This window comes from Kryptolebias marmoratus, linkage group LG22 (assembly GCF_001649575.2).
Source record: "Kryptolebias marmoratus isolate JLee-2015 linkage group LG22, ASM164957v2, whole genome shotgun sequence".
NCBI lineage: Eukaryota > Metazoa > Chordata > Actinopteri > Cyprinodontiformes > Rivulidae > Kryptolebias > Kryptolebias marmoratus.
The window spans coordinates 26,256,061-26,270,249 of NC_051451.1; positions in this window are offsets into that span (position 1 = coordinate 26,256,061).

The following is a 14,189-nucleotide window of genomic DNA, read 5'->3' on the forward strand; positions in this document are numbered from 1 at the left end:
ATATTCCAATCATTTCTCCTCAGATTGCTCTGTACTTGGCTGCACCTGCTCCAGCGTCCTCTCTGCTTCATCCTACCTGGGGGGAAGGTGAGTGACGAGGCTTGGCTATAGAGGAGGGCTCTGATTTGTATTAATTTGTGGCCGATCTCTGGGGGACCGAGGAGGCGAAAGATAGAAAAACCCCCATGCCCTCCAACCCCCGCTCCTTTTCTCTCGCAGCACGATCGCCACGACTCAACAGAAACAGGAACCGTCCAATCAGTCCATCTCTCCCCAAAGGCTGCTCCAATCAGCCCCAAACCTAACACAGAAATTAATCACTTCACCATTTCTAACAATTGATGGCTCCAAGCCGCGCATAAAAAAAAAGGATGTGGTGAAGTCACATGTATGTCCTCACGCCTAACATTTAGGAAGCGAATCTTCTATTTTGGATCATTTCAGTTTGCAGTTGTAGTCACCGTTTCTGCATCTTGTGATAAATTTTGGTTGCCCTGAAAATTCATCAGCGTGAAAACAACGAGAAGAAACAAACGAAACAAAGGGATGAGTGAGTTATTTATAAGAAAAAGAAAAGAGAGAGACGATAAAGTCAACCTGAATCAGATTTAAATCTGACTTTTCATCTGATGATGCTCGGCTCAGTGTTAAAAATAACCAGCATTTTATAAACGAATGTAAATCTTTTTGCATGCTAAAGTTGAAAACAAACATCTTATGAGCCCTCGCAGCGCTCAGAGTGTGACGACTCTGAACCACATCAACTGTTAGCTCAACACCTGTAAAATTAACTGAGTTAAAACATTTTTTGTGTCTGCTAAGGTTGATTAGCTGCAGCAGCCATCCAGTGAGGATTTTCCTGTTTTGTAGTTTATGTGATGTTTTGCTAACAGACAGACACACACAGAGACACAAGCAGTTACACATTATCGCCAACTTTTTATTGCACCAGCGGTTAAAAATAAAGAAAACTGAGCTGCCTTTGGGTAGAGTTAAATGTAAAATAAACTGGGTGCTTTTAATTAAATGGTGTTTTTGCACCAACATTTATTGAGAACTGCCTTGCTATCTGGTAGAACACACACTTAACCCAAGTTTTACTGTTTTATAAAAACCCAGCTTATTATTTATAATTGAAACAAGAACTAAAATTAGCAACATAAACACATCTTTGATGAAGGGGCTGGAGGGGGTTAGGACCCTGTGAGAACATTTGTACGAACTCTTCATCACTTTGTGTCGCATCAGCTTTAAAAAACTCAGAGCTAAAGTTTTATTTTTTCCTGCCAAGCTGAAAAACAAAACTATAAACTGGTTTTATGAAGTGAGAAATTAGCAGCAAGAGTGAGAAAAAGAGGAGAATCTTTGTGTTTCTATGGGCAGCAAACATGTCGACGAGTCATTAAAGCAAATTTTAGGTTAGAATAATTCTGTAAATGCGTGCACAACCAACCGAAATGTTTGGACAATATGGGAACAAACTGTAACAATAAAAGAGGCAACTATGAAGCTAAACACAAAATGCACGAGCGTCTGGATTGGATGTGACATTTAGGAATTACCACGTGCAAATTCTGAAACTCACATGCACAAGTGGACATTCTTTTCAAGTTCTCATGTTTCTTTTTGACTTATTCTCTGACTTAAAATTACTTCTAGGTGGATGAGTTGTTGTTTTTTTAAACAAATATCAATTTAGACATAAAAATTGCAAGTTTGCAGATCATATTCCACTGTCCTTCACATTTAAATGTTTTTAAAAATAAAGATTTTTATTGATTTTTAACTGCATTTGCACTTCCTGTCCAAACAGAAACCAAATTTTTAAATGAAGAATTTTTAAAATCTGTTTTTGTTGCAGACATTTAGTTGTTTGAGGCTTAAAGAAAAGGGTCGCATTGCACCGTGATTGACAGCCTGTTAGCGAGTTGGGATGGCGTGTCCTTCATCCCTGGCTCCACAAAAAAATCGACACTTTGGCTTCAACTTTGAACAACGTCCATTTTTGTTAAGGCCAACGTTTGTGCCCTAAAAACCCAAAGAACTATGGAGAAGTTTTTATTGGTTTATCTACATCTCTCCTGCTTTATCCTTGATCCTGATGCCTTTAAACTTTGGTTTTGTGCTGAAAAGGTTATTATATTATATTATATTTTTGTTAGCCTGTGTAGAGGTAAAAAATATACATATTAACAGAAAAATATTAGTTTGAAAACTATTTGGAGAAGAGTAAAAGAGCTCATCCACTGTGTTACATATTTATCACCTGTAATATTAAGAAATCCACTGATTACAGTCAGAATAAAGGGTTAGGAAAGTAATCTAAATAATCTAAATCCTTGTGTCGGGCACAGCATTAAAGCTCGTTTGGTTACTTAATATTTGGAGCATTGTCAGTCAGAAGGGTAACACAGCTGATTTTTTATTTTTAAATCAGAACACTGGAGCTGCCATCCAGCCTCCATAAGATCTTCAAAGTGTCTTTGATCGCAGTGTGGTCTTTCCAACCAGGACAAAGGCTGGTGTTATAAACCGAGCACCCTTCCCCCTACATACACAAACAAGCACAAGTCATCAATGACCATTCCATACGTTATTGCAATACCATATGTGGCTCTGCTGAGGAGTGAATGTAATTGTGCTTGAGAACAGCTTACGAGGAAACGGATCGGGGTGAGCGGGGTGTCTGCAGACGGCCTGACAGGCACCAGAGGTGGTTTAACGGGTTTGAAGGTGCTTCTGATCTCCATTTTACCTGTTTCCGTGGCTGAAACGAGGAAACCTCCTGCAAAGCCTCGGTTCATTATTAACTCAGATGTCTGTCTCCTGTAGGAGCAGCGCTGACGCAGAGGAGGTGTGAAGCTGTTTGCGCTTAACATAACTCTGTCAGAAAGGCCAGCGTGCTCGGTGACATCAGAACTGGACTCAGATGAAAGCTTGATGAGCCGCAGCAGCTAAATCTGTCCTTGTGAGGGATTAACCTTCTGACAGGAGGCCTCACTTACACTCTCTCAGTCAGCATCCACATGGAGGCGAGAGTATCCGTAATCCAAAGTTGCTCAAGTTTTCCTGACCTACATACACGAGTCGACTTTCTGCATTCAGCACTTTTTTTTTTTCTTGGATGTGAATCTGCTTTTGACCTTGTGACCTCTGCCTAAACAGTCTGATTATACCGGTCATCTTAGTGTGAGAGCACAGCGGGAATTTTAATATATGAAACATTAAACAGACAGAAATACCAGCCCCGCGTTCTTCCTTTTATCTTTTTCTTTCCCAGAACTTCTATCAGTTTTTTTTGTTTAAAAATGTAGATAAATCCCACAGCTTGCAGGGAAATATGGATAAGTGAAAGTGAATAAATGCACCAACTAATAATTTTATCAAGACTGGTCACATTATAGCCATTAGTGCTGTTTTGTTGGTGATTTATGCGAACATTGCATTAAATTACAACAAAAGAAATAAGAACAATATGACATGAAATGAATTATTACCACCCCTTGCAGCAGGTTGGCACTCTGACACAAAACTATTTTTGGTAAACACAGTTCTTCCTCTCCTAAACATTTTCCCAAAGGGTTGGAAATGTGCAAACTGCTTCGTCAACCAGTCCTAAAGTAGAAAGAAAACCTTTATTCCTGCTGAGCCCCTTAAATTGTTTCATTCTCCGTTTTAGTTTAGGAGCTGAGATAAACAGGTTTTTATTGACGATCTTAAAAGAAACAAGGTCAAAACTGCTGATGGTTAATAAACCTGACTCAAAACTAACCAAGAAAGGGAAAAAACAAACAGAAGCCCTCTCCAAACTTTACACTTTTACCTCTAAAAGAGCATCAATCACCAAACTCAACGCTGAACAGAACCAGCACCAACAGACTGATAACGTGGCTTTATGCAGAGCGGAGTCAGCTGAGCTTCTTCTCTAGGAGATGCAATTAATCACAATTATTCAGCAAATAATACTTTTGGATAGTTATTAAAATGTGTAATATAGCTGAAATGTTGCAACGTGCTGTTTTTGGAAGGATCAAGTTGGTTTTAAACTGTTAACTTATGCATATAAATGTACGTTCATCCATTTTATTTACCTGCCTCTCCATTCCAGGTCGCAGGGAGCTGGTGTCTATCTCCAGCCATCACCTGGACAGGTCGCAAGTCCATCACAGGGACACATAGAGACAAACAACCACCTGATTTTAAGAGTTAACAATTTACCTAACATGCATGTTTTTGGTCTGTGGGAGGAAACCAGAGTCCGTGTGTGCAGAGTGTCAGGATTCGGGTTTTTGTTGTTTTTTCTTTGTGATTTCCTTTGCATTTTGGGTTGTTGTTTTCATGTTTTGTCTTTGTATTGTTTCTGTCTTTTGTGTTCACTTTTCCTCTGTTTATCTCGTCTTCCCGCCACGCCCATCTTCACCTGTTGCTAATTGTAATCACTCACCTGTGCCCACTTCCCCTAATTACCCTCTGCTTTAAAACCTGGTCACTCTCTCCACTTCCCGGTTGGTTCATTGTCTCTGGTTCTTTGTCCTGCTTTGCCTCGTCTCGCCTCGCCCTTTTTGTTTATCTTTGGATTTTAGTTTTGCTGCCACGTCAGCCTTTGTTTTGATTATCTTTTATTTTAATAAATTAGTTTGTTTTTGAAAGATGAGTCTGCGCTCCGGGTTCGCCTCCTTTCCCCCACATCATGTCAGAGAGGGAGAACATGTAAACTCCACCCATAAAGGCCCCAGGCCGAGATGCTACGCCGCTGTGCCACCGTATATTGCTATATACATCTGCAAATATGTATATAAATGCAATATTACAAAATCAAAATCTTGAGCAGTCTCTTAGCGCTCGGAGTGTGTGTTGTCAATGACACTGCAAATTTTAGCTCAGTATCTTCAGTTGTCAGATCTGCCCCTCAGCTGTCATGAGCGAACCCACCAAAAGTCTGTCGCCTTTGCAAACAACGAAGCAAAAATATGATGAGGCGTCACAAGATTTCAGCAAGCCCCAAGCCGACCATGGAACTTCTGACCTCCTGACCAGTTTTAAAGAAACACTCAAGTTAAATGGGGTTTTTTTGCACAAGTAAACTTGAGCTTTGGAGCCGATCTTACAGCTGTTTAACTTTACAGATTCACACGTTACATGCATCATGTTCTGCTGCAACAGAACATGATGCATGTGATGCATGATGAGCTAAATAAATAAAAAAAAGCTTCCATTTCAGTTGTCTCAAAAAATGTGTTGAAGCGTGGCTAGTTCTTACAGTACAGGAGGATGCTAAGTCACACTGAGTCTCTGTTTCTGAGCGGCTCGGCTCTCAGCTGTCAGCGGACTCACGTCTACCCACCGACCTGCAGCTACATGAATCAGGAGATGTCCGTTTGTTCATGGTTAGTGACCTGTTATGGTGATACGTCGAAACCTCCCTGACCTAAATAGGAAGTGACATAAAGGTGAGTGCACCGTCCAGGAATCTGCCATCAAACACAGAGCTTCAGCGTTTTTCACATTTCTCTCATCATCTCTGCCTGTTTTCTCTCCCCGTTCCTCTTTCTCTGCCGTCTAAATAAGAAGTGATGTAAAGGTGAATGCACGGTACCTGTGGGCTTGCTCTGCCATTTCTGTTTTTATGACCGCCACACAAGAACAACAGACGCAAGAGTAGAACATTTTTAGATTTAAACACCAATCTGACTGTGGCAGGTTGATTCATTTCTAGCACAAAAAGTAGATAAATGTTAAAATTAGTGCCAATTTATAGAAAAAAGCAGAATAAGTTTCACGTCTGCAGGGTGTAGTTTTGTAAAGCTGCATCTGAGCAACAGAAAATTAAAACAACATCCTTTAAACAGAGAAAAACAAATTAAAGATCACTTCAGGATGGGTAAAAACTAAACCCGAACATCCCAAACCAAGTGTCAAGCACGGCGGTGAGAGCTAATGATTTGGGCTTGTTTTATACAGCCCTCTGTGCACCTTACTGTCACTGCAATGATTTTATATATTAAATCATTTTAGAAACAATTGTGAGACCATCAGAGGCTCAATCATGGCTGAGACGGGACGATGCAACAAGACAAAGATAACAACAAACAACAGAAACTCTGCGAGAAAAAGACAAATAAATGTAAATAAACTTGAACAAAATTACTTCACAATGAGACTCATAATCTCACTCAAATTACTTCAGATTATTGTTGCTTCATGTGGTTTTTATGAGCTGTTAAATCAGAGCTGACTCATATTTCAACCACCTTTTTTTTGTATTTTGACTTTTTTGTGTAAAATGTCACATAGGGCGTATAATATTTTTTGCCTAACTTTAAGATCTGGTAAAAACCAGATAATTATCTTAGAATGAGTCACATATAATTGCTTTAATTTCTTTATTTTATAACTGATCCAAAGTAGAGCTTTCCGTTGTTGAGTTGTTGAGATTCTTGGTGACATAAACCTTTTTATTGGTATAAATCCAAAGTGACTGAATCTACAGGCAGACCAGAAATACACTCAACTCTGTCAGAAAGCAAGGACTGTTAATGAAAACATTTTAAATAATAATAATAATCCTGAGCAGACCCTTAAACCAACCCAATGTGAGGATGTATGTTTGTATCTAACATTTTCTGAGGAGATAAAAAACATGTATGACTTTATTCTGACAAACAAAGCAGTCCTTTTATTTACTTTTTGTAGTTTTCTGCACGTTATGAGAGATATGAACTGCTTACATTCCTAATATACTTACACCGACGTAGCAGCAGAGCCTTTAAAGGTTGTTAAAGGGTAAGACTGAGTAACCTTTAAAGGATCCCCATTAAAAACAATATTGGAGAAGCTTTTACCTGTGTTTGATTACGTGTTGCAGCTGACAAAGAGCCTGATTTTTATGACGGCTTCGAGCAGTTTATCCCAGCGGCATTCACACAGAAGTGGAAATTTGCATTTGAAACATTTTGATCAAGCCTATTGATATGCAGAAAAAATTTGAGTAGTTCAAGAAGCAGTCGCTCGGGGAAACCCTTGGATGGCCTGAAAAACGGCCAGAAGTGGCACGTTCTGCCTGCACAGGATGACATGCTTTTATTTTTTATTTTTACAGCTTTGGCTGTGGTGCAGAATACGCTTCTTTCTTTTTAATCGCTGGTCATTATCATGTGTTGCATGTTTGTTTATGTGTCTGTTAGCAAAACATCTTAAGAACCAGTGGGCAGATTTTAATTAAACTTTCAGATGTTTGTCATATAATACACATCTACAACTAATGAACTTTTGGAGTCAACCCAATTAAAAATGGCCACCACAGCTGATCACCTTTAGCTATAACTCAGTTAATTTTACAGACATTGAGCTAAAACTTGGTGTGGTAGCAGCTGAGATTTATCAATAACACACGCTCCAAGTGCTAACAGATCGCATAAGATCGTGTTTTTTTAAAACTTTGCATTTAAGGAAACAGGAAACAGGCATTACTTCAAGGAAAGCTTCTTTTTAATTTATTTCATTTGCTTATATTTATATTCTGTTAACAACCCTTGCAATTTACTTCTTAAAGAAAGCTAAACTGTAAACTTGAGTTTATAAACAGGAAGATAAAGTACAATTTTATCTTTTATATACAGTCTAGGTCAGGGGTGTCCAATCCTGGTTCTCAGGGTCACCATCCTGCATGTTTTCCTTGTTTCTCTGCTCCAACACACCTGATTCATGGTTAAACCACCTCTTCATGTTCTGCAGAAGCCTGTTAATCACCCATTGATTCAAACCAGGTGTGTTGAGCAGAGGAACAAGTAAAACATGCAGGATTGTGGCCCTCCAGGACCAGGATTGGAGACCCCTGGTCTAGTGGAATGATCAGTTTTAAAAGGTATTAGTAGTAAAACATTTGGGGATCTTTGGAACAAAAATACTATTTAGAAATATACCATAAAACAAACCCAGTGTTACTTTGTGAGCTTTTTAAAATTCTTCAAACGTCTAACCAGCTGTCTACTTTCCAATATTTGTTCACTGCCTCTTTATCTTTTTTCACTGGTTCCAGAAAACACAAGACCTGAGGTCACCGTGTTTGTGCAAACATCAGCTGATTTTGTGCTTTGCTTTGCAGTGTAAGGACCCAGAAGAGAGAGAGAGAGAGAGAGAGAAAGAAACAATGAGATGACTAAACCCAAAGTCATCCAGCTAAAACTCTAAAGTGGCTCCGAGCAGAAGCGCTCCTGTTTATCTGCCCTCTTTAAGTGGCTGTTCGCTCACTCCTCGCTCCTCTTTATCGTCTCTGTCCGGTTCTTTCTGGGATCCGGTCGAGGAGGAGAAGTGCTCGTGATGCCTGATCACAACAGAACATCCGCTGTGTTCTCCAACTGTCTCCACGAGTTACCCTCTCTGTTCTGGACTCTCTGTGCCGGCCTGGTGCTGAGCCGGAGTCTGCAGACCGAACAGTAATTCTGAAGGAGTTTCAAGTGGGTGGACTCTGTAATCGGCCTCCAGTCTGATACTTCTAACCTCATTATATCCTGTTACTGTATCTATGATGTTATGTAAACTGAGTCTTTTTTCCAGACGTAAATGAGGTGGACGAGGAGATTAATGTTGCTGCTGTTTCTGGGAGTGCAGCCATCGCCGGTAAATGTTAAATCTATCTGTTTTACTGGAACAGCCTCCTTCAGAATCCACCATGTTCACATCCCTTCACCCCAAGATCTTATCATCACACACATGAGGACAAACTAACAGAAGGTCATTAAGTGTCTGCCATGTCGCTGTGAGAAAATAATGTCACATCTTTGTGATGCTGATGCTCCAGCACAGGCAGAAGGATTTCCAGCAACTTCACGTTGACACAGGCTTCTTGATCATGTCATAAAATTAGGGAACATGAACGTAGAAACTTTGAAACATTAAATATACCCTTACATATATGCCATGATAACAAGTGACCCAACAATAACATTATACAATCTTATGCTACGCTATGCTAACACACTGAAGGGGTATTGTGGTGTAACTGTGGCTCTTTTATGTGGAAAAGGTGTTGCCATCTTTGGTCTGATGACATAGTTTGCAATGTCATGTGGTCGTTACTTTGCACATGTTATGTTGTAGTATATATGGAGCTATAAGAGAACCAACAATGCCCATATTATGGTTTCTCTGTACCAGTTGATTACTGTGTCCAGTTACATCAGGGGTGTCCAATCCTGGTCCTCAGGGCCACCATCCTGCAGGTTTTTCTTGTTTCCCTGCTCCAACACACCTGATTCAGAGGTTAAATCACCTCTTCATGTTCTGCAGAAGCCTGTTAATCACCCATTGATTCAAATCAGGTGTGTTGGAGCAGAGAAACAAGTAAAACCTGCAGGATGGTGGCCCTCGAGGACCAGAATTGCCCACCCCTGAGTTACATGATTTATACCAAAACAAGACCAACATTTACTGTCCACCTATTAGAAGCATTTTGTGTTTTTTTTTCTAAAGATTTCCTCAGAAATATTGATAGTCACAGGCTGTCCAGAGTGCTATCCAGGGACTTGCTCATCTCTTAACAGTTTTATATATATTTTAGATATTTTTGAAATATGACTTTGATGTAATATAATTTACAAGAGCAGTGGAAAGCCGTGAAGTAACTCCATTTCTAATTTATCTTTATTTCCGCACAGGAATCTAAAGTGACAAGCACAGTAAAGCAACGTCCCGTCGACTCCCACATTCCTCCGGTTGCCTTGATGTGAGTGATTTGGTGAAACATTAGGAGTTTCTCTGTTGCAGTGAGATCGGTTACAGAGTAATGGAGCATGTTAATTCTCTTACTGTCACTGTGCTTAAAATGTTTCAAAGCCCCCTGAGAAAACCTGAGAAAACAGATAGCGAGATGATGTTAATCAGCCGACACACATAAACCTGGATTATCCAAAGGTGCAACACTTACACTGGGATATTTTACCAAAGTATTTGGAGAAATCCCCCTCCTCCAAAAAAGGAGGAATCACTTCTACGCCCACTGCTCAGAAGTGATGTTAAGCTTGAAGAAGAATTTACTTATATGTAGGTCTGTGTGGAAGGACTCGGGGGGTGGGGGGTGGCGAGAGTCGAGAAGTCAAGTTGGCTCATGTAACCATGACCACAGTTAATCAGCAACAGGCACTTAGACAAAGACAATAAGCAGTTCATTAGAGTCACCGCTGAGCTGGTGGTTTGAAAAGGAAAACAGTCACACGGCCAGGAAACAAGAAGAGAGCAAAATACAGACTTGTGTTTGTCAGAACAGTGATATGGATGGATGGAATAACAGACAGACAGACAGACAGATAGATAGATAGATAGATAGATAGATAGATAGATAGATAGATAGATAGATAGATAGATAGATAGATAGATAGATAGATAGATAGATAGATAGATAGATAGATAGTATTGATCTGTGTGTTGCTGTTAGCCAGACACGGCTTCCTGAACAGACAGAAGACAAAGGATGTAGACCGAGTGGCCACTCACGCTGTACAGTATAAACCGGCTGCCAGGCACATTTCACGCCTTTGTCGCCGTGGAAACCCAGCATCGGTTGAGCTACAGGGGGGAACAGACCTCACACTGGAGGAGAGAGTTCGTTCGCTCCCTAGCAGTGAGGTAGGAAGACCAAAAAAAAAAAAAGACCTTTTCATTTCTGCTGTGGCAAAAAAAGAAAACCCACCTCCCACTGCAGTGATTCTGCTGACAGCTCTCCCCGACGTGGACATCCAGGTGAAACAAGTAAGACTAGTCTGGATCTAAAGATTATTTGCCTCTTGGTGTGTTTGCTTTAAATGAGAGATGCCATTCACACCTTCCAATTGCTATTCATTTCTGATATCGCTCACATCTCCCCGACACAATGTGCTGCCTGTGTGGGCAAACTTTCAGCCGCTCGTATCTTGATCTCTCATCATTTTGCCTTTGTGCACTAAGAGAAATTCATTTCAGCTTTTTCATTACAACACAAGCACGCACCGCCATTACCTGCAGTTTTTATACAGCGGCGTGGAAAAAAACGAGCGTTTAGGAGGGCTATAAATATGTTAACACAACACTGACACATTAGAAACACAACAATAATGTTTTAGCTGAAACTGATTCTTGCATTATGACAACATGGAATTAATTATTTTTAACTTGTTCCAAATGCCAAAATGTAAAGCCACATTGCCAGAGTGAGTTAGTATTTTGGTTCTGGAGCCTCTTGGGAAGTTGTTTTAGTCAGATCCCCCATGCAGGGCAGGCTCCCAGGTCTGCTGAAGCACCAGATGGTGGTTCATTAGATCTTATGTGTTGTGTGTTCGGTGTGACGCGTAGGAGGAGCAGGGTGGATGTTTACTCTCACCAGCAGCCAGACTTAAAGTCTACTTTTATCCCTGTTTAATGCCTCCACTCCTCAGAGTGCCAAAGCGCCTGGAAAACAAAATGATACTCGGCTGAAGTGTGATGGGAGGAAGGCGTTTCTCTTTTGTTTTGTGCTTCTTCTTTTTTTTTTTAATTCATTTTCCCTTAACAAGGAATTTATGTGTTAATTTAAGCACTTTAAGTGTTCAAATCCCAATGAGGAGAGGAAAAACAACAGCATGATGCAAGCTCCACGCCACAAACTGCAGCTTTACGAGCAATTTAAACAGTTATTAACAAATGCAGACCTGACAAGTCAACCCTAAATTAAATGTAGACGTCAGAGAGCATTATATATTGATGAACACATTTAACTTGACTATGTTGTTACACTTTTCAGGACTCTTTAAACTGCTTATTCATCAGTCAGGAGATTATTGTGTGTGAGAGTGCAAAAAAACCAACAAAACCCAACAACAAACAGTGTTACTAGCAACAGCAGAGCAGTGAAGACCAATTTTCAGACACTTACCCAGCGTGAGTCACAGTTTTACAACAAAAATATGTCTCTCACTGCAGTATTTTAACACGGCGTTGAGTCTACAGGTTGTGTTCAGTTTGCAGGAAAACCAAAGTAACGCTGGTAATTTGCTCTAAAATTGCACCTAACAAGTAAAGAGTTCTAGCTGCTGAAGTTAGACTCAAAAGTCCAACCTGGCTGCCATCTTGAAAGGAATTTAGGAGACAAACTGTTGCTGGGAGTCGATCAGCATGGAGCCACAAAGCAGATGTTTTAAAATAAAACAACAACAATTCCACCATCATGATCCTGAAGGAGTGATTCAGATCATTCGAAGAGGGGTTCAGTGAAAAAGTTATGAATAATTAACGTCTTACCTGTTGCAGATGCCCGTTTGAACAGCCTCAGTTTAATTGGCGAGCTAACGAGTCGTCTTAAAACAACTTCATTCTCAAAAATTTCATAGCAGTTCAACGCTGTTTTATTTCTTTCCTTGTTTCTTTGCAAATGCAAATAACAGCAGCTAGCTACAGCAGATCTGATGCACTTCCTGCAGGAATATCAGAATATTTCTGCTGAATTAACCATGTAATTAAAAGCTGTCATTATTTACGGTTTGTTTTTTATTTGTGGGACTTATCGTTAAGCTTCCCCTGAGCGGATTATTGCTTTTCTCTTTATTTATCAGCATGTTTCAGTCTTTTAGACGCTCCCAGCCATCTGTTGCCTGTCTAGTCTCGTGTTTTTAGGTGTTTGATTCTTCCTTGGCCTTCGTTTTCCCTCAGCTCCCCTGTTTGTCTGGTCACACACACCTGTCATCAATCTGCAGCCTTTCGAGCCTCTCCCAGTCGGTAATCAGCTCTCACAGTATTGTTAGATCCATGTTCTGTCTTCTTGTTTTTCCCTCAGAGATTATCACCTGCCTGTCTGCTGACTGCTGCTCCAACTTCACACCTGACAGAAACGGACGATGGTGTGAAGGTTTGATAATTACTGTTTGCCTGAGCTGCTATGAAATTGAGACTGAAGTCATTTTAAGACGGCAGGAGTCCGTTTTGGTTCTGGACCCACACAGATTAGCTGTTAGGTCACGAATCGGGTCAAACTTTTAAAGCGCTATCTGCAACAGGTAAGATATTGTTTTCCTGTTAACAGATTCTTCTGTGGGTACTTCTGCACACTTTGTGCTACTTAAAACCTCTCATATATCAAATTATTTGGCTCACCTAGGATTAGTGCGCTACAAGTTTTAATATTTTTTTCATACTTTTTAAATTATTTAACTTTATCTTCAGAAATTTTCCTGATAGAAATACCTTAGATCTCCTCATCTACTTCCGCATACCTGCTTTATTTTGTCGTCTGATGCTCCTTTTAGCTTTTAGTTACAGTTCTGTCAGCCTCTAGTTATGGTTTTTACTGATTTTAGCTTCTGCTCTGCTTGTTTTACCTTTTAACAATTAATTCAGCGCTCTGCAGTCCTCCAGTTGTTCACAACGTTTCCACAGAACTCCACTTCACAAGATCTGAACTGCTGCTTTAACATTTTCCTTTCCTGTTTCAGGTAAATTCCTATTTAAAGTATCAACAAGTTGCACATCTGGACTGTTAGTTGAAAGGACGTAGGTGAGTCACGTCTTTTATATAAATTAATCAAAAATTCACAACAATCCAAAATGAAATCTGGATGGGAGAAAAGATGAACTAGAATATTTAATTCCCTCCCCCCTCCCTCCCCCCTCCTGGCCCCTTGCAGCATTTGGGCCTTAGACCTTTCGTTGTGGGTGGTGCAGAGCGCTGACTGGGCTTCTGGCAGATGTTGCCGTGGTTCGAGCTCTTCCAGACACACACAAGCTGCCTCAAGGCTCGAACTCGCACTTAATGTCACTCTTTCTCCTCTCAGCGGCCCATTGACTTTGTCACATGGTGCTCCGATAGAGGTTCATGATTAGAGGCTGCACGAGAAAAGGGCACAATTAGAGAAACCACGAGCTGGAGGAAAGCAGGTGCAACCAGAAACGAGGAAAAATCAAATTATTCGTGTAAGAGTGAGTTACATTCAGAGTGGAAGAACAGCAGATTGGTACCTGGCTTTGTTGATAAGCTGAGCATTAGGAGAGAGAGAGGAAAAAATCTCTTCTTTGTCCAATTCCTCTCTGATCTTTGAGTCCTCTGAGAAGCTTCTCCTGCTACCAATGTTTGACTAACAACCAGAAAACATCAAAGGCTCTACCTCCCGATCTTCTCTCTGCGGGTTGGGAAGAAAAGGAGCTACACGGTGACCACCAGCCATTCCAAAACTGATTTGTTTTATCAT